This window comes from Elaeis guineensis, chromosome 14, assembly GCF_000442705.2.
Source record: "Elaeis guineensis isolate ETL-2024a chromosome 14, EG11, whole genome shotgun sequence".
Classification (NCBI taxonomy): domain Eukaryota; kingdom Viridiplantae; phylum Streptophyta; class Magnoliopsida; order Arecales; family Arecaceae; genus Elaeis; species Elaeis guineensis.
The window spans coordinates 34996889-35021309 of NC_026006.2; the positions used below are offsets into that span (position 1 = coordinate 34996889).

A 24421-nucleotide genomic window follows, 5' to 3' on the forward strand; every position below is an offset into this window, starting at 1 on the left:
CTGTATCATATTTTTTAGGTACTAATAATGATGGAGAACAATTGCTCAGATGAGTTGATAGCTATTGCTCGAGGTTCTAATAATATTGTCAAGAGATATAATGGCTTCATTATCACTGGTTTTAAATTCCATACCAAAGAATATAAAAAATTTAGAAAAACTCAGAATAGTGGAGTAATGGTAGAAGCTGATGGAAAAATTTATTACAATGTGCTTACAGATATCTATGAGTTAGATTACTATGAAAAGTTTAAGGTAGTATTATTTTGATGTGATTGACTTGATGTAAACTCACCAAAAGGTTTGAAGCAAGACACAAATGGGTACACACTTATAAATTTTTCATGATTGATATACACTGGTGTCTTGTTAAAAGATGATCCATTCATATTTTCATCTCAAGCTCAATAAGTATTTTTTATACAAGACTCAGAAGATAAGGAATGGACTGTTGTTATCAAAATGAAACATAGGGACTTGTATAATATGGAGAATGGAATAGCTCTGAAAGATGAGGAGACTTATACTCAATGTATGTTTTTAAATATTATATCGATTGAACCATCGAGGGAGTGGTCTGGTAGAACAGGTCTTAGCTTTCATGCAAGTGATCCGGGTTCGAGTCACGATGGCTGTCAGGAATTCGATTAAATGGTGGGATGCGAATGATCAAGAGGGAGCTGAAAGGCATATTAAGGATGCAAGATCGGGATCGTGGCACAAGAGCTTATGGGAGAAGCTTGGATAGTCGAATCTCAGAGGACTCAGATGTGTACAATCATCTATAATTTGGAGGAGTTGCAGGTCGTGTCAGCTTGATAGTTTAGCTGGGCAGCACTAAAGATGGGTTTGCCCGAGCCTCATGCATAGTAATGGTGTTGCATGGTTGTGCTATGTGGATTTGGTATGTGTAGTATTGAAAGGCAGCTTAGTGGGTTGTGGATCAGTGACACGGTGGTTATATCATGGCATGAGGGTATGTCGAGGATCAAGACATCTGGGATGAGTAGTGCTTGGCTTAAAGGACAAAGCCTTAAAGTTGACACAGAGGTGTTGAGCTGCAGAGCACTCTTGGAAAGAGTCTATGTTATGGCACGGAGGTACGCATGAGCATTGCAGTTGATTCGAGGGGTCGAATTGCTTATGGGCACTTGAGGGTGTCATCTGTATTCAGTACAACAGTGTTGCCAGGCAGGGGTATAGAGATGCAAGCTTGGCTATGTGGCTGGCCTGCTGCGTGCTTATTGGTATGTCCAAGGAAAGGACTAAAGAGGACTGGCCTTGGTGTATGGCATGCTGGGGCACTGCACGGGTGCTTGGGTAAGAAAACACTCACCCCGTGATAGTATTAAATGGTGGGATGCGAATGATCAGAAGGGAGCTGATCCTGATGATCTGGGCATGAGTATTAGAAGCGATTTCTAGTCCGCCAGACCTTGATGGGGCTGGGGTGACATACTCATTCATTGGGTTCGCCCATATGATAGGGAGGATGGTCCTTCCCCAAATTACCCTCCGAATTGAATATTCTCCAGTGAGATTGGGGGCCTCATGGTCACGCTCAGAGGAGGTACCTACACCGGGACCCCCCCCCTCCCAACCCCTTTTTTTTCTATCAAAAAAAAATTATGCTGATTGATGATCTAAATATTTCAACCAATTGGGTTAGGACGTATGTTCTAAGGACAGAATGATGTTTGACTCTATTGATACAAAGAGTTTTAATATGTATGTTTTCATTTAATAAATTATATTTATTATTAGTAATTTCTCTATTAGTGTATATGTAGTTTATATTAGTTGATATTGTAATCAGTTTGTGTAGGTTAGGAATATTATGCCTCAGAGTTGTTTCAGAGGTGTAGAGTTCTAGCATTCCTAAGTAGGATCTTTTAGTCAGTTCGATGAGCCCTAGTAGTCTCAGCAGCCTGATGAGCTACAACATGAGCCTCTTGCTGATGATCAAGATGATGAGGCTGTTGTAGGTAACTTGCTGATTCAAGATAAATTAAATGAACAAATCCTATGCTTATTTCATTTTAGTACTTTATTTCAAATTTTTTTTGTATGATACATATTTAATAATTTTGATTAACTTTTATTTTTGTATTTTTTGTAGACAGCCAAGGATGTGTGAAGGCGAGATAGGGATTGATGCGAGCTAAGGACATATGGCAGCTCGATGAGAGTGAGAGAATCATTGTGACATCCAACAAATTAGGACAGCCTGTTAAGAGGTCAAGAAGCCTATTGTCTAGCTTCTTAGGATTATATAGTTGCATGGAAGTGTCAACTATGTCCCATCAACTATACTAGATGGAATGACATGCTTCTTTCACATAAAATTGAGCTATTATGGATTGTAGATATAAAAAGATAGATTGAAACTATATGTTAACTAGCTAAAGATTATGGTATTTGATTTGATCTAATATTTATATTTTTCTTGTAATTTATTGCAGACTAAGTTTGTGATCCCTCCAGAGAGCCATGATTAGGTAATAAAGTCCCTGAATCATAAATGAAAAGAATATAATGCCAAGTTAAAGAAGGATTATAAGAAGAAAGATACGACAGAGGAGGACGTTGCTCGTACCTATCCTCCCAATGTGTACCTTTATCAGTGGATCGAGTTTGTACACTACTGATTTTCGGAGAAAGAAAAGGTTATATATAATCTATATTTATTCTTTATTTTATATATTATTAATATGGACTAAATATTTATACAAGATATGTCACATTGTTTATTTTATATGACAGACATATTCCAATATTGGTAGAGCTGCACGATCGTCTCAGTTGGTGCCTTACACATCAGATTTTAAGAGTTCTGCGAGGCTCAAAGCTGAATTTATATATTATACTTTCTTAAATCATAAATTTTGATCAATTTTTTTTTATTTTTATTGATCTTTATATTGTTCGATTCTTTGTAAACTTCGGTGCGCTTTTTGGTTTGATAAAATCTCATTACTGTTCGCACACCCATTTTAGCTTCTGATTCCAATGTATAACTTACCATCTTAAGCTGGACTATCAACTTATACCATGTCCTTGTATTGACTATTTCCAACACCTACTCACCTACATGCTTGCCCCTTCCGTAGCTAGTCCCAAGTACAGTTCACCCGACATTACACTTTGGGCTTTCCTTAATTTAATGAGCTCATCTCTGTCCATATCACCGAAGCACATGGGATGTCAAGGTGGTGTCTTGAATTTTGAGAATGATGCAGGCCAAATTGTTGAGACCTGAAGACATTGTTTCAGCAGGGTGCATTTATAATATATAGCATTTGTATTTCTGATTTGTTTCAGTTGCCTTAATAAATAGATTTATGACTATGATTTACCAAATTGATGACTAACATACATACTAGCGTAGTTGTTGTCTATATTCTGAAGTAGAACGACCAGATGGCCTAGCGAACTTCCCACTTATGTAAAGAGACCAGCGTGGCATGAAGTTTCACCCATGTCTGAGTTTGCAACCTATCGATGATTTGATAGGCAAGACTGTCTTTGGAACCAGCAAGTTTTTAAATTTGTTCATTGACTATTTGTGTGCATGAACTGAGTTTGCTTTCTTTTGGAATTGAAAGGGAGGAAAACCGCAAAAATTTTTCTGGTGCTTTAAAACCTTGAATAGAAATTTGGATGAAGTAACCTGGTGCACAAGGTCTAGGTAGTTGATTTGTTCCATAGTGTTTTTAATTTTCCATATTTGATGAGTTAACTGGAATATCTATCTCCTGCTTGATGACTTAGAAATAGGTATTATAGTACTATATCTGCATCAGATTCTCGACTAATTGGTTATATCGTAGATTTTAATAGGCCAATGATATTTAGATAAGATTATCCTTTCATCTAGGGTGCATTAAATGTACTGCAAAATTTAATGACATCTATTACTTTTATGTTATCAGATATCAAAAAAATTTGTTCTACATATGTCACGCCCCCGATCCGAGATTGTGAATCGAGGGTCGCGGCAACCGCCGCATACTCATGAAGAACTCTCTCCATAAGCATGCAAGGCATCTCATCACGATATCAATGCATCACAGCAGAATAAATTCAAATAATTATTATTCAACTATAATTCAAGTAATTAAATCAAATATTTTACATCCAATAAAATTTTTGCTAACAATAAAACAATAGATCTAAGTTCAATTGAAGTTGACAACGCTAAATCTCGCTTTTAAAAGCTCTGTCCCAATATTTCTTCCCATGCTCGAAATTAATTATCTGAATCTGAAAAATAAAAAGAAAGGTAATGAGCTAGACAGCCCAGTAAGTAACAAGTATCTCTACCAGATATTTCAGATATTATATAATTTTCAAGAATAATACTGCAAATAAACATAAAAATATATTTCATGCTGATTTAATGCAAATCTAATAATTTCAAATATTCACATATAATATAATTATAAATCCGATTCGATTCAAAACACTCGTAACTCAACAGCCTCGACTATGACCAACGTTTAACCCCCATTGACGGGGTCCACAGAATACCAGCGCATAACCCCCTCTGGCAGGGTCCACAAATACCAGCGCACAACCCCCACTGGCAGGGTCCACTGAGTACCAACGTATAATCCCCATTGGTGGGGCCCACTGAAACATAGTTAGGCTGAGAGCAAAAATTCGATCTGTATCAAAACATTTTGTACCATAATATATCATAATTTTTTATTGAACATGTGCATAAATCAACATACCATAATATTTCAAAAGCACTATTCTTTCAAAACATAATTTCATAAATCATACATAATTTCAGAGAATAATTATTTATTTTCAGAATAAATATGAAATATCTCGAGAAGATGATTCATTACTTACCTTTCACGGAGCACTGAATGAACAGATCGACTACTTCTAGGAGATTCTTCCGTGCCTCGGCCTCCGGTGACCTCGTCGGTGAGCAGTCACGGCGAGAACAAGGCAAGGATCCGTGGCTCTACTTCGAAAAAATCGAAGAGGAAAAGAGAAGAAAAGGGCCGATGATCGGCTCCAAGGAAAAGGGGAGGCCTTCTTATAGAGGACCCTAGGACTCCGAGAGGTCCTAGGATTCCCGATTTGCCTGGTCTCGCCGGAGAAGAGGACTCCTATCGAGAATCTTCTTCTCGGTTTTTTCTTATTTTTTTTTTTTTTTGGGCTTTGGTGGGCTGAGATTTGTTGGGCTTGGGCTATAACATTCTTCACCTCTAAAAAGAAATTTCATCCTCGAAATTTTTCATACCTGTCACCATTGTTTTGGAAACCTGTGCATTCTGTTGAGTAAGCGCATAAACTCTTCCCTGGGTTTTAGAAATCTGTCCACCACCCTTATGTTGTCCTTCATGAGTTCTTTGGCCAACTTGATTTTCAGTATTTAGCGGGCAGCTAGCAATTTTATGATCCATCTGATCACATTTGAAACAAGCACCTGTATTCCAATAGCAATCCTTGTCTGCATGATTTTTGCCACATCTGGAGCATGGCTCACCATCAATCTGTTGAGTCTTATTGTCTACTGCTCCCTTAGCTGATCTTTTGATATTTTTATTATTCTGCCCTTGTGTATCATTTGATTTTGCTCTATTTCTTTGCTTTCTTTCTCTTTCCATGCATTCTTCATTGACTTCTCTTTCAATTATCAGTGCTTTGTTTACCACATTTGCATAAGTTGTCAATTCATATGGAACCACTTGTTTTCGAATTTCAGTTCTCAGTCCCATCTCGAACTTGTGAACACGTTCTTGCTCACCATCTACTAATCTCGGAGCAAATTTTGCTAACTCTATAAATTTTGCTTCATATTCAGTCACACTTATACCCTTTTGCTTCAAATAAATAAACTCTTGCTCTTTCTGGATCCTTATACTCCGAGGAAAATACTGATCGTAGAATGCAATCCGAAATCTTTTCCAAGTAAGTATTTCGCCGTCTTGTTCATGCTTGCGCTGTAGTCACTGACACCAGTTGTATGCTTCTCCTTGTAGTAAATAAGCTACATATCGAATCTTTTCTTCATCAAGACACTCTTGGACAGTGAAGGCCTTCTCCATCTCCATTATCCAGTTATCAGCCTTCAAAGGTTCAGTAGTCCCCTTGGAAGCTAGAGGGGCAAGCTTTTTAAATTTTGAAATGTTGTTCCGTTGTACTGGTTGCTCTTTATGTTGTGGTGATGGATGCTGATGTTGTTGTGTATCTCGTTGTATCTGCTGTTGTTCAAGCATTTGCTGCTGTATTTATTGTTGCGCTTATACCATCCTGATTAGGGTCTGCATTAACTGAGCCATATCTGGTTCTTGACGTGCTCTCAAAGCACTCCCATCAGGATCTACGACTCCCCTCTCCTGAGGGGTGCCACTGGTCAGATGGGGAGTGCTACCCTCCCGTGGTTGTGATGTCTCTCTTACAATTTCTTGAGTAGTTCTTGTCATTCTACGGGGAGGCATGATAATCTTGTAGTAGTAAAACCTTATTAGATTCATTTATCTATTTGTTAGGATAGATTTATTATGATGCTCATACTTTAACGTCCCAATATTCCTAATGTTTACCCACCTACACTCATACCATGTCAAATTCTAAGTGTTATAATTTATCCAACCTGACTCTGATACCATATTAATTATCACGCCCCCGACCCGAGATTGTGAATCGAGGGTCGCGGCAACCGCCGCATACTCATGAAGAACTCTCTCCATAAGCATGCAAGGCATCTCATCACGATATCAATGCATTACAGCGGAATAAATTTAATAATTATTATTCAACTGTAATTCAAGTAATTAAATCAAATATCTTACATCCAATAAAATTTTTGCTAACAATAAAACAATAGATCTAAGTTCAATTGAAGTTGACAATGTTAAATCTCGCCTCTAAAAGCTCTGTCTCAATATTTCTTCCCACGCTCGAAATTAATTATCTGAATCTGAAAAATAGAAAGAAAGGTAATGAGCTAGACAGCCCAGTAAGTAACAAGTATCTCTACCAGATATTTCAGATATTATATAATTTTCAAGAATAATGCTGCAAATAAACATAAAAATATATTTCATGCTGATTTAATGTAAATCCAATAATTTTAAATATTCATATATAATAAAATTATAAATCTGATTCGATTCAAAATACTAGTAACTCAACAGCCTCGACTATGACCAACGTTTAACCCCCATTGACGGGGTCCACAGAATACCAGCGCACAACCCCCACTGGCAGGGTCCACAAATACCAGCGCACAACCCCCACTGGCAGGGTCCACTGAGTACCAACGTATAATCCCCATTGGTGGGGCCCACTGAAACATAGTTAGGCTGAGAGCAAAAATCCAATCTGTATCAAAACACTTTGTACCATAATATATCATAATTTTTCATTGAACATGTGCATAAATCGACATACCATAATATTTCAAAAGCACTATTCTTTCAAAACATAATTTCATAAATCATACATAATTTCAGAGAATAATTATTTATTTTCAGAATAAATATGGAATATCTCGAGAAGATGATTCATTACTTACCTTTCACGGAGCACTGAATGAACAGATCGACTAACTTCTAGGAGATTCTTCCATGCCTCGACCTCCGGTGACCTCGTCGGTGAGCAGCACGGCGAGAACAAGGCAAGGATCTGTGGCTCTACTTCGAAAAAATCGGAGAGAAAAAGAGGAGAAAAGGACCGATGATTGGCTCCAAGGAAAAGGGGAGGTCTTCTTATAGAGGACCCTAGGACTTCGAGAGGTCCTAGGATTCTCGATTTGCCTGATCTCACCGGAGAAGAAGACTCCTATCGGGAGTCTTCTTCCCGGTTTTTTCCTATTTTTTTTATTATTATTTTGGGCTTTGGTGGGCTGAGATTTGTTGGGCTTGGGCTATAACAACATAACTAATTGTTTAATAGTATGATGTATGATGAATCACCTTAAAATTGTAAAATTAGAAATTATAACTTTGGGTATAATTTTCAAAGACATGATTTTCCATCTGTCACAATAAAACTTTTCACTCTTGTATGATCAAACATCTATCAAGAATTATTTACCAAGAAACATCTATCAAGGATTCCAGCTTTCAATGCTATCCAGGTGCCTCGGGATATCAAAAAAAACTGCTAGTTGGCATAGTTGAAGGTGTTTGTTATGAACATGCAACTTGTGAATTCTTTTATAAAATACATGCAAGGTGTCAATGCTCATGAAGCCAATATTTGACTTGTATCTCTTGTAATGGAGAATCTTCCTTTTTTTTTGATGAGAATACTCTTGTTGGAGAGTAATACGTCCTTGTGGCTACAAGAGGGCACTAGTCTTCTAGAACCTTGTTTTAAGGCTTAATTACAAATGAGAGAAAGCCTCATCCAATTCATTATCTCCTGCTTTGTATTGTATAATGATATGTCTCATATATCATTTATTGGATCATATATCATGTAATATTTACTTTTTTCTGTAGATGGAAGAGTATGGGAGGGAGTCTGGTGAGGTTGAGTTTTATAGGATGACTTATACCCACTGAGATGGCAGCTTTATACGAGAGAAGTCTAAAGATCTGATTGTAGGTATTTATTTATTTGTTGAATGATTTATATTATGATTTATTTATCATTAATATACAGGTCTGTTCTTTGATATATAGGATAGGACAATCATGCTTATTGTTGCTCCCTAGATTGATTTTGATGATTACAAAGCAGTTGAAGGGGTACCAATATTTTTTTATTTGGAAAAGTCTTTGTGCTCTTCAGGGGCAAAATTGTAATCTTACCAAAACCCTGAATTGAAAGTATTAAATGATAGAACAAAAGATTTGTGATCTATTGGCGAAAATTTCATTATTTTTGGACTTATATTTTGGAAGTTATGCATGTTTGAAATCCATGAGTCGACCCATGAGTCAGCTCATGGCACAATGAGCAGTTTGGCACGCAGAATTTTTGGCTTGGCACAACCTGTGAGTCGACTCATGAGTCGACCCTCAAGGCATGAGTCGACTCATGAGTCGACCCCTACAGTTTTAGGTCAAAAATTACAGAACCCTATTTTCTGGTTTCTTCAACAGAGGTTGACTCATGAGTCGACCCCTGAGGCATGAGTCGACTCATGAGTCGACCCCTGTGACGGGATTTTTTCGCAACGGCTAGTTTTTAACCCGTTTTAAGTACTTTTAATGCTCATTTAATGTGGTCTAACGGCTCTTTTTCAGCCTAGAATGTTTTCCTCTATTTCTTAAAGCTATAAAAGCATTCAAAAGGTGGGAAACAAAAAGGGAGATAGCAAGAGATTAAAAAGAAAAAGAAGAGCATTCAAGAGCATTCAAAAGAAAAAATTTGAAAAAGGGTTTCTCAAGCCAACTTTTCAGCCCTAATCAAGAGCTCATTTAAAGCTTTCAAGAAGCCATCAATCCAAGCTCACCAACTCCTCAAGCGCTCAATCAATTCTCCATCCACCTTGAGAAAATCCAAAAAGGGGCTTCTTCTCTTGAGTAAAGTGTATTTAAAGTTATATTCGCTCATTAAAGGAGCTTTTCTTGTACTTATTTGTGCTATAAATTATTTTACTCAGTTTGAGTGATTGTTTTTGTTTTGGAGGGGTTCCAAAACAAGGAAAGGTTGATCCGAACCTAGAATCGGAGTGTATTGGGTTGGCTTGTACCCGAAAAATAAGTGGACTAGCTTGGGATAGCTAGTGTCGGAGTTTCCGACGTTTGTATTCGGGCTGAATACAAGTTTAGTGGATTGGAATTCCCAAGTAGGAGCTTGGGGAGTGGATGTAGGTGCAAGGTTGGCACCGAACCACTATAAATCCTTTGTTTGTGGTGTGCATAATTGCTTCTCTTTAACTCTTCATTATTTCCTTGGATTCTTGCTTTTGGCAATTAATCTTGAATTAAGGTTTTTCTCCTCATTCATTTAGCTATTGACAAATTTTTTCATAAGCCATTAGTTAAGTTCAAAATTTTTAGAAACCCAATTCACCCCTCCCTCTTGGGTTGCATAGCTGGGCAACAAGTGGTATCAGAGCCAGGTTCTCTAGCCCGTCTTTGATCTAAACAATCAAAGAGCCAAGATTTATGGCAACCCACGTCGGTACTTCTCTTGCCGAGGGGCAATCCACCAACCGACCTCCACTTTTCAATGGGTCTAATTACACCTATTGGAAAGCTCGGATGAAAATATTCATTCAAGCGCTCGACTATGATATGTGGAGTATCATAGTGAACGGTCCTCACACACCCACTAAAATTATAGATGATGAGGAATCAACCAAACCCGAGAAAGAATGGGATGAGATTGATAAGAAGATGGCCCAATTAAATGCTAAAGCAATGAATGTACTTTATTGTGCTCTTGATGCAAACAAATTTAATCACATTTCTACTTGTTCATCTGCTAAAGAAATATGGGATAGGTTAGAAGTAACCCATGAGGGAACCAATCAAGTAAAAGAGTCTAAAATAAACATGCTTGTGCATAAATATGAATTATTTAAAATAGAGCATGATGAGTCCATAACTGTAATGTTTACTCATTTTACTGATATCATTAATGGTTTAAAGAGTCTTGGTAAGTCCTATACTAACAGTGAGCTTGTAAGAAAGATTCTCAGGTCCTTGCCAAGAACTTGGGAAGCCAAAGTGACTGCCATCCAAGAAGCCAAGGACTTGAACACTCTACCTCTAGAAGAGCTTCTTGGATCTTTGATGACTCATGAGCTAAGCATGAAGCAACATCAAGAGGAAGAAGTCAAAAAGAAAAGAACCATTGCCCTCAAATCCACAGCTCCTCCTGATGAAGAAACTGATGACACTGAAGATGAAGAACAGGATGAAGAGATGGCTCTCATCACCCGAAGATTCAAGAAATTTTGAGGAAAAGGAAATAGGGGATGAGGAAGAGGCCATTCACAAAAGGGGAACAAAGCAAAGAAAAAGAGAAAGACCAACCCCTTATCTGCTACGAGTGCAAGAAGCCGGGACACTTCAAATCCGAATTCCACAACTGAAGAAAGGTCCCAAGAAGTTCAAGAAGAAGGCCATGATGGCCACATGGAGTGCGAGTGATGACTCAAGCTCCGATGAGAAAACCTCAACCGAACAAGTCAACCTGTGCCTTATGGCACACGAAAATGAGGTAATTTCCGAAATCCCTAGTGACTTTACATTTGAAGAATTGCATGAAGCATTCTATGACTTAGTTGATGAATTAAAGAAACTAGGGATGAAAAACAAAGAGCTAAAATTAAAAAATCAATCCTTATTGAAACAAGCTGAAAACTTTTCAATTGAAAAATCCACCTTGCTTCAAGAAAATCAAAGCTTAAAGAATGAAATTGCCAAGCTGAAACCAATAGTAGAAAAGTTCACCTTAAGTTCAAACAAACTCAATATGATTCTTGATAATCAAAAAGCCATATATGATAAGGCTGGACTTGGCTATAACCCCTTGAAGAAATAAAAATATCTGAAAAATATTTATGTAAACTCTTTAAGTAACAAGTCTACCAATATACTTGTTTCAAATGTGGTAGAATAGGACATAAGTCATACACTTGCCTCTTTAACAAATCTGTAAACTCAACTATAAAGAAAATATGGGTTCAAAAGGAACCATTATGACTAACCAAAAAGATCCAAGAAAGCTTGGGTACCTAAAACAAAAATTAACTTTTGCTTGCAGGTGTGTCTAGCATCCCAAGGAGGAAACAGGAAATGGTATCTTGACAGTGGATGCTCGAGACACATGACTGGTGATGAATCATAATTCATCACGCTTGATGCTAAGGATGGAGGGATGGTCACCTTTGGAGATAATGGCAAAGAAAGATCATCGGTATAGGTAACATTGGTATCACTCCCTCCAAATACATTGAAAATATTTGCTAGTTAATGGTTTAAAGCATAATTTACTAAGATTAGTCAATTTTGTGATAAAGGGTATAAAGTTATTTTTGAATCATCTGTTTGCATTGTAACTAGTCCTATTAACGATGGCATTAAATTTATTGGACATAGATATGGCAATATTTATATGGTAGATTTAATGATTTAGCCAAAATAAACATGCAATGCCTAGTATCCTTGAATGCTAAAGTTAATGAGACTAGTTGGCTTTGGCATCGTAGACTTGCACACATTAGCATGCATTCTCTTTCAAAATTAATTAAGAAAGAATTAGTTCTTGGCTTGCCTAAACTGAATTTTGAAAAAGATAGAATTTGTGATGCATGCCAACTAGGTAAACAAACACGAGTTTCATTTAAATCCAAAAATATTGTTTCAACTTCTAGACCTTTAGAGCTTTTGCATATGGATTATTTGGACCAACTAGAACCACTAGTCTAGGAGGAAAATGATATGGTTTTGTAATTATAGATGATTACTCTCGTTTTACTTGGATTTTCTTTTTAGCACACAAAGATGAAACTTTTCATATTTTCACTAAATTTTACCGAAAAGTCACCAATGAAAAAGGATTTTCAATTCAAAATATTCGAAGCGATCATGGAACTGAATTTGAAAATCAAGACTTTGAAAACTTTTGTGATGAAAATGGAATTGGCCATAACTTCTCTGCTCCTAGGACACCCCAACAAAATGGGGTAGTTGAAAGGAAAAACAGAACCTTAGAAGAAATGGCCCGTACCATGCTTTGTGAAAGCAATTCCAAGATATTTTGGCGGAAGCAATTAACACAGCATGTTACATTTTAAATCATGCTTTGATTAGACAAATTTTAAAGAAAACCCCCTATGAACTTTGGAAAGAAAGAAAACCGAATATTGCATATTTTCATGTTTTTGGCTGCCGATGTTTTGTACTAAATAATGGTAAAGAAAGACTTGATAAATTTGATACAAAATCAGATGAAGCAATCTTTCTTGGTTACTCCTCCACTAGTAAAGCTTTTAGAGTTTTTAACAAAAGAACTTTAGTAGTAGAGGAGTCCATACATGTTTTTTTGATGAATCTAACGATCTTCCTTCAAGAAGAATGAGGGTGTTGATGATGCAGATTCTCTAATAGAAGGAATGAAGGAGATCACTCTGAAAGATTCAACAACTCAAGAGGATGAGGAACAAGAAGACAAACAAGATGAAGAGGTGAAGAAATTCAAGAACAATCTAAGGTACAAATGACCTACCCAAAGAATAGAGGTATGTTCACAATCACCCTAAGGAGTTAATTATTGTGATCCTATGCATGGGTAAAAACTCATTCTTCACTTAGAGATGTATTTAATCATTGTGCTTTTGTATTCATCTTGAACAAAAAACTATTGAAGAAGCTGAAAATGATCATAATTGGATTAATGCAATGCAAGAGGAACTTAATCAATTTGAAAGAAATAATGTTTGGACTTTAGTATCAAGACCTAAAAATTATTCAATAATTGGCATAAAATGGGTCTTTAGGAACAAATTAGATGAACATGATAATGTAATTAGAAATAAAGCAAGATTGGTTGCTAAAGGATATAATAAGAAGAAGGAATTGATTTTGATGAACCTTTGCACCTGTTGCTAGATTAGAAGCCATTAGATTCTACTTGCATATGCTTGCTTTATGAAATTCAAATTATTTCAAATGGATGTCAAAAGTACTTTTTTAAATGGATATATTGCTGAAGAAGTCTATGTAGAACAACCCCGGATTTGAAAATCATGCTTTTCTAATCATATTTTTAAATTAAATAAAGCTTTATATGGATTAAAACAAGCACCTAGAGCTTGGTATGATAGGCTAAGCAAATTTTACTAAATAATGGTTTTTCAAGAGGTAATGTAGATACAACCCTCTTTATTAAAAGAAATAAAATGATATGTTAGTAATACAATTATGTTGATGACATAATTTTTGGTCTACTAATGAATCTCTTTGTCAAGACTTTGCTAAGCTCATGCAGGGGAGTTCGAGATGAGCATGATGGGAGAACTTACCTTCTTCCTCGGACTCCAAATCAAACAAACAAAAGAGGGAATCTCCATCACCCAAAGCAAGTACACCAAGAACTACTCAAAAGATTTGGAATGGAGAACTCCAAACCAATTGGCACACCCATGAGCCCCTCATGTAAGCTTGACAAGGATGATGAAGGTAAATGTGTAGACTTAAAATACTATAGAGGTATGATTGGCTCTCTATTATATTTAACTGCAAGTAGGCCTGATATCATGTTTAGTGTTTGTTTGTGTGCTAGATATCATCTAATCCTAAAGAATCTCATTTGAATGCTGTTAAAAGAATCCTTAGATACTTGAATGGTACTCAAACTCTAGGGTTATGTACTCTAAGACTCACTAATTGATTTATTAGGATATTCAGATACTGATTTTGCTGGATGTAGATTAGATAAAAAAAGCAAAGTGGAACTTGCCAATTTCTTGGAGTTAACCTAATCTCCTGTTTAGCAAGAAACAAAATTCGTAGCACTGTCTACGGCTGAGGCCGAATACATTACAGCCGGAAGTTGTTGTGCTCAAATCTTGTGGATTAAGCAACAACTCGAAGACTTTGGAATCAAACTTAATGAAACACCAATAAGATGTGACAACACAAGTGCCATAAATCTATCTAAAAATCCAATTCAACACTCAAGGTCCAAACATATTGAAATAAGACATCATTTATAAGAGAACATGTTCAAAATAAAAATATAATTCTTGAATATGTTTGCACTGAAAATCAATTAGCTGATATCTTTACAAAGGCCCTTAGTGAGGATAGATTCTGTGAAATTAGGAGAAATCTAGGAATTCTTGATCCTTATGCCTAAATATTCTCCAATTCCAAAGATTTGATGTCAAAATTCTTTGAACTCAATTTCCATCATCTCTCTTGGTCCAAAAGCTCAAGATTATCATTCTCACAACTTGTCATTGAGCAAAATTCTTTCTCCCAAAATTTTAAATTTTTTTCGAATTTATTCATATTTTTTCTATTTTTGAGTTTCATGAGTCGACCCCCTAGGGTCGACCCTAGGGCATACTTAAATTATTGCCAACTTCCCACGGGCTCTTCTTTTTAATTGAAGCCTGTTCATGAGCCGACTCATTCTCTTCGTCTTCCTCCCTCCAAGAACCGTCATCCTCATCCTCATTCTCTCCAAAACCAAGGATTTAGCTCAAGATTGTTCTCCCTTCTCCTCTCCACCACAAATCACCGCCTGGGAAAGGAATTTTCGCGTCTTTCCCTTTGATTGAAGCGGTTGGAGCGTGCCCTAGCCTCCACCGTTCTTCTCAAAACCGCCTCTTCTCTCCGCCAAAATCCTCTCCATCCTTTGTAACCCTTCTTCTACTCATCCACTTGATCCTCCGAGTCTCCCTGCCTGCTGTTGTGGTGAGAATGGCTCCAAAGATGAAGCTCCCTCAGAGAAAAAATCGGTCCGTGAGCTAGAAGAAAATGTCCTGCAGAAAAAGGCAAGCTGCTCAGTCCTCCACTCTCCATTCCGGCTTCTGTGTCAGCTCAAGGTCCCTCTCAGTCTCCCTTAGCCCTAGTAAAATCCCTCTATCTGATAGGAAGGTTGAAACCGGAAAGAATGTGGATTTTAGATTCTTTGAAAAAAGGTTTAACCTTTGGAACAAAGATAAAAAATCAGGGTTGGGGTTTCTACTGCTCTCTCAAGGAAGTCACTTTTGTAGACCTAGTTAGAGAATTTTATCAAATCTGCATTATGGCAATGGAACAGTGACTTCTACAGTTAGGGAGTGATATTTGTCTGGATCCTATTATTTTGGGAGAGATACTTCACTTGCCCTGTGAGGGATATTCTTACATGGAACTCCCAGTGAAGGAAGAGGGGATCAGTGTAATTCTAGGAGGAACCTACTCGAGAAGTTTGAATAAAATTGGAAGCCAAAATTTTGTCAATTGAAATGAGGATCTTACATCAATTAGTGACAAGCTCTTCTTCCCTAGGAGTGGTAGGCATGACCTCCTTTCTGGCAGAGATATTTGTATAATATTTTATGTGATCACTCAAACCCCATTAACCTCCCTGCATTAATGATTGAGGCCATGAGAGAGACACTGAACAGATCCAAGGCACATCTGCCTTTTGGTATGGCCCTTACACTAGTTTTCAGGAGGTTTGGAGTCAGTTTTGAGGGGGAGGCATCTGCTAAGCTTTCTCACGTAGACACCATCAACCAACACACTCTGCACCGCATGGGATTTACTAAAACTGATGGTGGTTGGATCAAGGGTTCTGAGGAGAGAGCTGAGGACAGAGTAGAAGACAGAGCTGAAGAAGAAGGTCCCTCATCTCCTCTCCATGACTTCAGGGCAGCATCTCCAGATATCCAGTTTTTCCAGACCCAGAGGCTGGCCCTTCAGAGTTCACCAGGAGGCACACACCAGTACATCAGCCAGAGAGCAGAGCACCTCCTTCAGAGTTCAGATTGGCTGATGATCAGATCGAGCAGATATCTCAGCGTGTGGCTTCCTTGCTATCTCGACAGTGGAGCACTACTACATTTACACCAGGGTCCACTTCATCTGATCAGACCTTGATTCCCCATATCTCCACTGTATTTCAGTTGATCTCAGATCAGTCTATTCGGATTCAGCAGCTCGAGGACAGCATTTGGAGACTGACTGGGAGAGTTCTTGACTTGCAGGGGCAAGTCTTAGCTTTGGCCCATCCTCAGCCACAGGAGAGCTCTATTGAGGTCACAGACCTTACTGCAGAGGCTGGCAGGCTCAGAGGTGCATTGGAGGGTGGTTATGAGTTATTGAGGAGAGAGATCAGAGGCTCGAGTGAGCATGCATCTACTCAGTTCACTGCTCTACTTCAGTCTGTTTCGAGAGCACTGAACGTTCTTGATTCCATCAGACTCACTCTTTCAGTCCAGTCCTTGGCCTCTCAACGTTCTCAGCCTCCTAGTTCATCTCGCTCACCTGCTCGTGCCAGAGGCAGACGGGGTAGAGGACGTTCTTCTGGTCGAGATCCATCATCTCCTCACCCTATCTCTGATGACTCCGATCCATCTAGTCATGAGCTTTACTAGATCCTAGGTGTTAGTCTCTTGTTCTTTCTAGGATCTGTATTTTGGGGCCATGTAATGACATTAGCTAGCTGACTTTTATGTTATGAAATATGTATTGAAACAACTATGGTTTTAATCATCTTTTACTTATATATCTACTCTTTGTAATGATGTCAATCATCTTTTGGTTATATATCTTCTCTTTGTTGAAAACTTCTCTTTGTTGATGATTCATATCTATGGTAATCTATGGCATATTTTGGTTAATGATTGCTGTATTCAGGGGGAGCAAACATTAATGATTAGCACTAGAAGTTTGAAGAAACTCTAAAGAGAAAAAAAGGGGAGTTAACAATGTTTGATGATGTCAAAAAGGGGAGAAATTAAAGAAAAAGAAACCATCAAAAGCAAAATTATAAATTATTAGAAATTAAAGAAAAAGAAACATATCAAAAGCAAAATTATAAATTATTAAAAGACTTGAAAATAAAATGAATGAATTGGGAGAAATTAAAGAACAATATCAAAAGTAAAATTATTAAATGACTTAAAAATACAATGAGTAAATTGCTAAGTACAATGCAAATGAGCAACCTTTAAAATTACTTCTTTAAAATGCTCTGATATGCTTTAAAATTTAACTTGCTCTGATACATCTTAAATTTAACATGCTCTGATATACTTTACAAATTAATTCTTAGACATGCATTGGTACACTTAATTATTTTTGCTCTGATACTAAAACTAAATAATCAAATGAGAATGAGCAAATTTTCAAGATACAACTTGCTCTGATAACAAAAAAAATTTTCTGCTCTAACACCAAAATCACATAATCCAATGAGCAAATTTTCAAATCTTTAAGCAAATGGGCAAACTATTTATGCATATGACCATTTGTATCACATGCCAAAAGAATCAATATTCTTTTCAAGCAAATGCACTTATAATGCATCCTTTTGAAATTCATGATTCACATAAATGCTTTTGTTCAAGTATTTTGTCATCATCAAAAAGGGGAGATTGTTGCTCCTAGATTGATTTTGATGATTACAAAGCAGATTGAAGGGGTACCAATATTTTTTATTTGAAAAAGTCTTTGTGCTCTTCAGGGGCAAAATCATAATTTTACCAAAACCCTGATTTAATAGTATCATTTGGTAGAACAAAAGATTTGTGATCTATTGGCAAAATTTCATTATTTTTGGACTTGTATTTTTGAAGTTATGCATGTTTGAAATCCATGAGTCGACCCATGAGTCAGCTCATGGCACAATGAGCAGTTTGGCACGCAGAATTTTTGGCTTGGCACGGCCTGAGAGTCGACTCATGAGTCGACCTCAAGGCATGAGTCGACTCATGAGTCGACCCTGCAGTTTTAGGCCAAAAATTACAGAACCCTATTTTCTGGTTGCTTCAACAGAGGTCGACTCATGAGTCGACCCCTGAGGCATGAGTCGACTCATGAGTCGACCCCTGTGACGGGATTTTTCCACAACGGCTAGTTTTTAACCCATTTTAAGTGCTTTTAATGCTCATTTAATGTGGTCTAACGGCTCTTTTTCAGCCTAGAATATTTTTCTCTATTTTTAAAGCTATAAAAGGATTCAAAAGGTGGGAAACAAAGGAGAGAAAGCAAGAGATTGAAAAGAAAAAGAAGAGCATTCAAGAGCATTCAAGAGAGAAAATTTGAAAAAGGGTTTCTCAAGCCAACTTTTCAGCCTAATCAAGAGCTCATTTAAAGCTTTCAAGAAGCCATCAATCCAAGCTCACCAACTCCTCAAGCGCTCAATCAATTCTCCATCCACCTTGAGAAATCCAAAAAGGGGCTTCTTCTCTTGAGTAAAGTGTATTTAAAGTTATATTCGCTCATTAAAGGAGCTTTTCTTACTTATTTGTGCTATAAATTGTTTTACTCATTTTGAGTGATTGTTTTTTTTTGGAGGGGTTCCAAAATAAGGGAAGGTTGATCCGAACCTAGAATCGGAGTGTATTGGGTTGGCTTGTACCCGAAAAATAAGTGGACTAGCTTGGGACAGCTAGTGTCGGAGTTTCCGACATTTGTATTCGGGTTGAATACAAGTTTAGTGGATTGAATTCCAAGTAGGAGCTTGGGGAGTGGATGTAGGTGCAAGGTTGGCACCGAACCACTATAAATCCTCTTGTTTGTGGTGTGCATAATTGCTTCTCTTTAACTCTTCATTATTTCCTTGCATTCTTGCTTTTGGCAATTAATCTTAAATTAAGGTTATTCTCTTCATTCATTTAGCTATTGACAAACATTTTTTATAAGTCATTAGTTAAGTTCAAAATTTTTAGAAACCCAATTCACCCCCCTCTTGGGTTGCATAGCTGGGCAACACACTGGTATGGCATACAGGTGAGATGTAAGGGTACATCTGCACTGAACATGACCGACTCTGGAGCTATTTCTGCTGTCAAGATTTGATCCGATGGAATATGGGCATAAATATCCCTCCGACCTGAGACTGCCACGGTGACTTGCAAGCAACTCACTGCACTTAGGCACTAGACTACCTGAAATTCTAATTCAGTGACGGAAGGCTGCTGGTGTAGTCAAGTACTTGACTTGTCGTACGTGTGTCAAGATAGGATTGACCACTCTAATTTAGGAGCTGTGTACAGTCATATTTCAATTTAGCAAAACCTTGGCCAGGGTAGTCTTTGTGAGGAGTCACAGGACTGTTTGAGTTGAGCACGATTCGGATGATCTAATCAGGATTGACAGTTTAACCCTGAGTCATCTAAATATAGAGGTCAAAAGGATGAATTATACAGTAACCATATTCACGTAGGTTTTGAGTGTTGTGATTGCGACCATTCGACCTATTCGATCGTCGGATACCATTGCTAGATGGTCACTTCGATTAGTACAGGAATTGGTTCCTGTGCTACCGGCTTAGATTCGAACCTGCGGGGTCACACACATTAGAGGTTTCTATCTGATCTGATAGCTGGTGAAGAGTCCTTCATGTCTGAGATTCGTGATCGAGAATCAGGATTCTCTGATCATGAGTCCCACACATTTTGGGTACCGGGTCAAGAGTCTCACTGGTTTGGGACTCTTCGATCAGGGTTACATATCGATGAATTCTGATGCCTGATTACCCATCGAATTTGGACTCAATATTTATGAGAGGTTTAATTAGTGATTTAATCATTAATTAACTCAATTTGATTGAGTAATTATTTTTGGATCAAGTCCACTTGAATTGGATTCAGTTAGGTTTGACCCGATTAGGTTAAGAGTTGACCTAATCGTCGAGATGGTTTGGTCTCTAATTTGATCAGGGGTTGGGCTTAATCAATTCTTGATTTAATTAGAATTTTATTGAGCCTAATTAAGTCTAGTTAAGTTGGGTTTAAATTAGTCTAATTGGGCCTAACTTATTTGGTTCAATTAGGTTGGTTTAAATAATGAAACCATCTTGACCCATTCTCCCTGTGCCACCTCACTTCAACTGCGCCCATTTGAATTCACGAGAAGGAAGTTCTCATGAATTTTTCCTCATGCAAAGCCCTCCTCACGCCCTACTTTAATATGCCAATGAGTGGATAAGGATGATTGGTTGGCCATTCAAATTCAAAACAAAGTTTGAATTTGAATGAGCAACCAATCTTAGCACCTTGACCTTATCCTCTTTTAACGCTCCATTTATTACACGAAAAAAGTTTCTCATGAAATCACTCATGCACAAATTAAGCCATGCCCTCCTCTTCTCACGCCCTTAGTGGATAGGGATAAATTGGTTTCCATTTGATTTCAAAATTTGATTTGAATTCAAATTTGCAATTACTCATCTTTATCCTCTCACGTGGATAAGATGTTTTGATGTTGTTTTTAAATGGAGGAGAAGAGTGGGGCGTGTGAAAGAAAAATTTTGAAGAAAAAATCTGGGCGTGAGGAATCCTTGTGTGCAAGGTGAAGGTCAATATCCTTCCGAGAGAAAAAGAAAGAAAAGAAAGAAAAAGTGTGCGCAGGGTTTCAGTGAGTTCTTCAGGGTTTCAGCCTAGAGTTCGAGAAGTGAGAAGGTGAGCTATGAGTGTGGTGAGCCCACCAAATTTTAGGAAGATCTTCAACATCCTCTCAAGCATGTCTGCTGATGATCTGGAGTATCCAAAAAATTGATAGACATCGATCGAAGGAGTTCGATCAGCATCGGCCGTCGAAAGGGCTCTACAACGAGCTAGCACTCGTGAGGAGTCGATCAGATCGGGAGCTTCGTGTGGACAATCCACAGAGACCAGACATGCTGTGTGGCTGCATCATGATGATCAGACTCTTCCGACGGTAATCAGATTACGGTGATCTACTACTCGCATAAAGGTATTGTATTCTGAACACATTACAGTAAAATATTTACTGTTCAAATTCGAATTTTAAATTTAAATGCATACATGCTATATATCATATTTAGATCCTAGTGTAGGATAAATTTTTATTAACATGTTATATATCATATTTAGATCTTAGTGTAGGATAATTTTTTATTAATTAATCAGATTAATTAATAATTTCTACTGTAAAATAGTGATTTTGAAAAGTTTTAAAATTACCATTTTACCCCTGCACTGATTTTCCCAAGAATGGTATCAGAGCCGGTTCTTAGATATGATATATATATTTACATGCGTAGATTAAGTTGTAATCTAAAAGTTTAAATTTAAAATTTAAAATTTAAAAATTTGATATTTGAATTTTGAAAGTTGTTCGAAATTCAAAATTCAAAAATTTGAAATTCAAAATTTAAAATTTAAATTTTGAAATTTGAAATTCAAAATTTAAAATTTAAAAATTTGAAATTCAAAAATTTAAAAATTTAAAATTTCAAATTTGAAATTCAAAATTTAAAATTCAAAATTTGAAATTCAAAATTTGAAATTCAAAAATTTGAAATTTAAAATTTGTTTGAAATTTGAAATTCAAAATTTAAAATTTAAAATTTAAAATTTAAAATTTAAATTTTGAAATTGATATATTTAGATATACTTGATCCAAGTAGTAAGTAATCGAATTGAGTTGGTTGCCATGGCTGTCCGGTCATAGGAGAAAAGTAGGATTTAAAGGCCCTCTCTTCCTATTCGATGGGGTTTTCTATGGCGGTAGGGTGCCGATGTAATTATATGCCATGCAGATGAAGTAGCGAAATGAATATTCATGATTTATTTTGATTGAGTTATTTTCTGTTATGTAATTAGCAATAGGATTGCTATTTATGAAATGTGCTGATATATTTGTGTAATAAGTCAACATATTTAGTGAACAAAAAAATAAAACCTTTCAAATTTGAAAATTATTTTCAAAATGCCAAACCCTGACCCATCAGCCCAAATACTTAATTAAAAGAATTAAGTATTATCTAGTAGGTCTAAAATTGTGAATTAAGATCTAAGACAATTGCATAAACTTGTGGGTCAATGGGTTAGATGGATTAGGTCCATAATTGGGTTAGACCTAAGGTTAGCTTAAAGAAATAGACTAAATTAGAGTAATTGGTCAAATCTAATCAAAAGTTGAATTAGATTAGGTCAAGGATACTCTAGACTCAACTCCAATAGTTGTAGTTGAATGGGTCCATGTCTTTAACTAGACCAAGATGGACTTAATTCATGGCTACGTGGTGGAACCCTATTTACTAAGTTGATCAAATTAAAACTAATAAACCGGTTGGTGTTTAAGGTAAGTTTGGCAGTTTGACCAGTGGTTTTTAAGCAGGAGCTACTCGCAGTGATTCGATCTTTGACGAGTTAATGGCTTATCCCCACCACTGATCTCACTTACCTGGCCAACCTGGAATTAGGTTTTGATTAGATCACTTGGTGATTAGGGCTCACCCATGTCATTAGATAAATCAGTTTGACTGATTAGGTGCTCCTAATGCTGGCTTAATTAAATCTTTTTTAATCTGACTTGGTGAAGTCAGTGGGAGGATTGAAATTGGTTGGTAATTTATCTTCTCATCTATTTTTAATAAAATCTTCAAAAAATTATTAGTCCTAAAAATGATTTAGTTATATTTGATAACTAAGTCATAGCCTCCCATTAAGTGAGTGATAATGAGTCCATTAGTTTAATAATCATTGGAGGCCCAAAGGCCTGGTGCTTATTGACTAATGAAATTATCATTCATAGTATGATAATTTGGTTTGAGTCTTTCTGATGGTGGTTAGGTTGGCCGACCAAAGTCGGGCTTGATCATTTATTGATCCGATTCACCAAATCAAATCATGTTAATGGTTGGACCTAACCAGATTTTTTTAGTGGAGGCCAAAGCCTACTGATTAGGTTCTGGGGCAAAATTAATTACTAAAAGTTGTTTAGAGAAAACAACTGGTTATGAACCTACCCATAGATGCACATGGGTTGACCAACCAAAGTTGGGCTCATGTATAGTCTGTGTGGATTCTAGTACCCACTAAGGAATTAAAGTAATTCCTCGAATTGAAAGTTGAGGCTACCAATTCATAAAAATACTGGAAGAAACTTTAGACTAAAGTCCAAGTCTTGTGTATTAATATTTATGTACTAATATAGGTCTGGTTTTCCTTTATGCAGCTATGGCCACTACCCTGTCGCTCCAGTCATTATTAGATAATGACAAGCTCATGAGACCTAATTTCGATAGCTAGTATCAAAAATTAAAAATCATCCTTGAGCATGAGTGGATCCTTTATTATAGTAACGGATCCGGTACTTGAGGAGCCAGCCCTGAATGCTAGAGGGACGGTCCGGATACTTACCAGAAGTGGCTCAACGACCGCACCAATGTCCGGTGCATAATGCTGGTGGCAATGAATGATGAGTTCAGTCATAAGTTTTGAGAATGCCCAGCCACAAAAGATTCTTCAAATGTTGAACGACTCTTTTGGCATGCCTGACGATGTTGAAAGGCATAAAACTAGTTGTGCCATTTTCAATGCGCGATGAGGGATGGAGCCTCAGTCACTGATCATGGTACTGTACATGATCGAAATGATTGAGTGCCTAAGTAAACTGGGTTTTCTCCTGCACGAGTAGCTCGGTAAGGACGATCCTTAATTCTCTGCCCAAGTCCTTCCTTCCCTTCCTTACTCATTTTCAAATGACAAAGCCTGCAGTGAACTACCACGGCTTGTTGGGGTTGCTGCAGAATTTTGAGAAGGATCACCAGCTCCATAAGGAGTCGGTGAATGTTGTGGGAGGGTCTTCTTCTGGTCGTCGACCCTTTAAGAAAGGGAAGAGAGAATAAGAAAGAAGAAGAATAAGAAGGTGCAGCTGCATGCTGGGATGTCTGCACAGGGTCAGACCAAAAAGTGCAAGCCCAACCAGAGCCAGGCGGAGTGCTTCTTTTTGCAAGAAGCAGGGGCACTCGAAGAGGAACTGTCCTCTATACATTCCTCACTGGATCCGAACAGGCC

At 37.2% G+C, this 24421-nt stretch overlaps 2 pseudogenes; both read left to right on the forward strand.

Annotated features, from left to right (window-relative positions):
• The first annotated feature begins 27 nt into the window (after nucleotides 1-27).
• Nucleotides 28-1343, forward strand: LOC140853777 (uncharacterized; annotated as a pseudogene).
• Nucleotides 1344-2154: 811 nt separating this feature from the next.
• LOC140853778 (uncharacterized) overlaps nucleotides 2155-24421 on the forward strand; it is a 55864-nt pseudogene continuing 33597 nt past the window's right edge.